Raw genomic sequence first — 3,841 nt, 5'->3', positions numbered from 1 at the left:
TCAGGTTGGATATTCAGGAAAATTCCTTCCTGGAAAGGGCTGTCCAGCCCTGGCAGAGCTGCCCAGGGCAGTGATGGAGTCCCCATCCCTGGAGGGATTTAAAATCCCTGTGGATGTGGCATTCGGGGACATGGATCAGGGGTGGCCTGGGCAGTGCTGGGGGAATGGTTGGACTTGATGGTCTCAGTGGGCTTTTCCAACCCAAACAACTCTGTGATTCCATGATTTTAGGAACAAACACGTCCTCTGGGAGCAGCTCCTCCTCTGTGATGAGGAGCAAGCACATCATCGGGGTTTGATGTCAGTCGCGCGTCCTCTGGATGCAACTGATCCCAGAAAACAGCCTATTTTAAGTGCCTTGTGAAGTTTTCTTACATAAAACACATCTCCAGACTCGCCCCCCACGCACACGCGCTCGAGCGCAGGCGTTGGTTGGGGTTTTAACTTGGCAGCATTTTCCTAAAAGGTTTGGAAATGCCAAAAGTAGTAACTACGCTGCAGAGACTGTTACAGCCTCTCATCTGCCATTCGGCTCTGAATTCCTGCTCTCTGACAAGGATGCCAGCCAGGCTGGGATCATGGAAAAACAACCCCAAGACTGTCCCAGGAATGGCACAGGCGCCTTTGCTGGGGATGGGGTTGGGAAGGGATCGGGAAGAGGCAGAAGCCACCCGTCACTGCAGGGAGAGACCCACAGAGCTGCACCCTTCCCACTTTTCCAGCAGACTACAGGGATGTAATTGCACTTTCCCCCCCAGAATTCAGGTGTGCAGGCCACGGAGCTGCCCGTGGATCTCTAGTGGATGAGCTCCATCAGCCACATGGAGACACCAGGATGGGTGTCCCAGGGCCAGGTCTGGCCGTGGTGCCCGTGGAGGTGCTTGGGATCCGCATCAGCCATTGTCTGCTTGTTTGGGAATTTTCTCAGGGATTGTCTCAGCTCCAGGCTGTTCTGCCAGCTCTGGAAACCCCCAAAACTTGACACTTGAGTGATGTATTTATGCCACAAACACTCTAAAACAGCGTAATTACACGTTGTTCTCCCTGTATTTTGGGAATTAACTGACACAACGTAAAGAAATCTGATTTAATTAACTGCTTTCGTTAAGTGAAATGTATTTTCTTGTTTCAAGAGAAATCCTTTCTTGTTTTGGGAGGGATTTTCTCAATATATCTGGGATCCTTCCTCCTCAGAAACATATTCCCTGGAAGGCACTGCCATGTCTGAAGCAGGAAAACAAATATCCACAGAAGCTGGAAAAAGGGGCAGGTTACCAGTGCAGCCCTCTCCTGCAGCTGGTCGTACTGTGAGGTGTTGGTGGCCCCCTCTCCAGACAGACAGTGCTGTTTGGAGGTCCTTGCACACACAGAGGGGCTGATGATGAGCTCCAGAAGTGTCCCTGGGTCTGCCTGGGGATGATGGTGCTCAGCGCTGGAGCCAGGAAAGATGCTCAGAACAAACCCTAGTGTTTTTCCTCCAAGATCTTTTTCATGACCAGAGCCTCATAACAACGGCCTGAGGTGGCTCAGGGCTCGTGTCAGGAGCCCCATCCATGGGTGCCAAACCCTCCTGTGTGAGACAGGGTGTTCCTGGGGCCCGCACGGCTGCTCGCTCAGAGCCTGGCAGATGTGAGACAGTGCCAGAGGAATGTCTGGTGGGAGCGAGTTACCACGAGTCTGTTCCCGTAATCCCAACCCAAAACCATTTGCTGAATCCTCTCAAAAAATTTTCTGTGGGATGCACTCACTGCCAGCGGCGGGGAATGCCTGGCCTGGTGAGTCCATCCCCGCAGAGGGTGGCCCTGACCCCTCGCTCGCTGCCGTGGCCGGGTTTGAAGGCACTTGGGTTCGAGTTTAAAGGGGCTGTGGGTTCGGGTTTAAAGGCGCTGTGGGTTCGGGTTTAAAGGGGCTGTGGGTTCGGGTTTAAAGGCGCTGTGGGTTCGAGTTTAAAGGCGCTGTGGGTTCGTGCAGGGCCGTGCAGGGAGGGGCAGCATTGCCCATGGCATCACCAGCACCGCTCTCATGTGGGGGGCCCTGCCTGCCCTGCTCTGGAGCTTGAGGGGGCCCCATCCTCCCCCTTCGCTCACTTCTTAACAAAATAATTTTCCACTGAGGCTGCGAGGCTCGAGGCCTCCCCAAAGCCAGCTATTTTGAGCATTTTCCACAGCATCTCTGAACGCTGTTGTGCTCATGACTGGTGAGTGGGAGATCCGTGTGCGCAGATCCCGCCGAGCCGTGATGGAGTGTGCCAGCCCTGCCGGGCGCCAGCCTCCTCCTCCTCCTCCTCCCTCCAGCGTAGTCTGCCTTGAAATTGTGCCACCAGCACAACCCCCAGTCACAGTCACAGGCTGTCCCAGGCTGTCTCCAGGCTGGTGGGCGGCTGCCCTGCGTCACTCGGGCCCTGCTGGGAGCCATGTCCCCCTCACTGGGATGTGTCCAGCAAGGGGCTGTCCCCAGGGATGGACAGTTTCCACCTCTGTGTTCCCTCAGACAGCCCCGGGGACAGCACGGTGTGCAAAACACACGGTTGATGTCTTGGTGTGTAGAAGTTGTGTTTTAAATTCATTCTCTGAAATAAGTCCCCAGAAGTGTCCAAGGCCAGGTTGGGCCGGGCCTGGGGTAACCTGGGATATTGGGAGGTGTCCCTGCCCATGGCAAGGGGTGGAACAAGATGAGCTTTAAGGTCCCTTCCAACCCAAACCAGCCTGTGATTCTAAGTCTGATTTAGAAAGCACAGTCTCCTTTGGGCAAAAGGCTGTTGGAGCTTTTCTTCACTGCTGAAGGTCCCGATGATAATGGATGAAGTGAGCTGAACCTGTGAGACCCATTCAAACCTCGTCAAGATTCAGCAGTCAGACTCCGTGATGGCTGGGTCAACCTCTTGGGGACCTTCCAAAGCATGGACACACTTCAGGTTCTTCCAGGCACCTGCCCCGAGGGGCAGAGAGTTGCTGGCACCTTCCTTTAGTGATGTGCTTCAGTGGTGGGCTTGGCAGTGATGGGTTAACGGTTGGACCTCATGGTCTGAGAGGGCTTTTCCAACCTAAACCCTCAGTGACAGCCACCAGGAACTGAGTTATCAGCATTGTGTGTTTGTCCAGCCACTTGTATGACAATGTTATCTCCTGGCTCATACCTACTGCAGGCTTCAGAAAAAAGGGGTAAATTGAAGAGAAAACAGCTCCTGATAGTCCTGAATTTGCAAAACTCTCCATGTCTGTGATGGCTGCTGTCATTAGAGGGAAATGGCAGGGAGAACAAACCCATTAGTGCAGTTGTTAATTGAAAACAGGACCGTGTGGAGAATGGGGTTTGTAATTATGAGAATAATTATTAAAATATCATTTTGCTTTTTAAAATGCCTGACTTTAGTAGAGGATATGGAGGAGTTACGTTTTAAAAAGCTAATTATTTCCAGTGCTTCAGAAAGGGAGGTCTAAGCTGAAAATGATTTACCAAAATTGTTAAGACAGCTTTTTAATTATCAGTTTTAAAACATTGTCATCGAGCATCAGCTGAGCCTCAGTTTTACTTTCTCTGCAGACTGTGCTTCCCTCCTGTGCAGATCCTGCTCCTTCCCAGGACTCTCCAGAGCTGTGAGCTGGGCATGGCCGTGGTGGTGGGTCAGGAGCACCCAGATCCCATTTTTGACTTGCCATTTTGGCCCTTGGGCGTCTGGCTGTCCTTCCCAGCAGCTCTGGTGCTGGTGGCTTTTCCCCATGGTCTCCCCATCCCAGTACGGTTTCTCAGGACGATGCTGGGATCTGGCAGGGCCCCAGATTTAGGGGTGGCTCTGTGCTCAGGGGTATTTGTCCTTCACCACCTTTTGGAGCCCCGGGTC

The sequence above is a fragment of the Manacus vitellinus genome, unplaced genomic scaffold, assembly GCF_001715985.3.
Source record: "Manacus vitellinus isolate BGI_N305 unplaced genomic scaffold, ASM171598v3 scaffold_43_pilon, whole genome shotgun sequence".
Lineage (NCBI taxonomy): Eukaryota > Metazoa > Chordata > Aves > Passeriformes > Pipridae > Manacus > Manacus vitellinus.
This window is presented reverse-complemented; position numbering follows the sequence as displayed.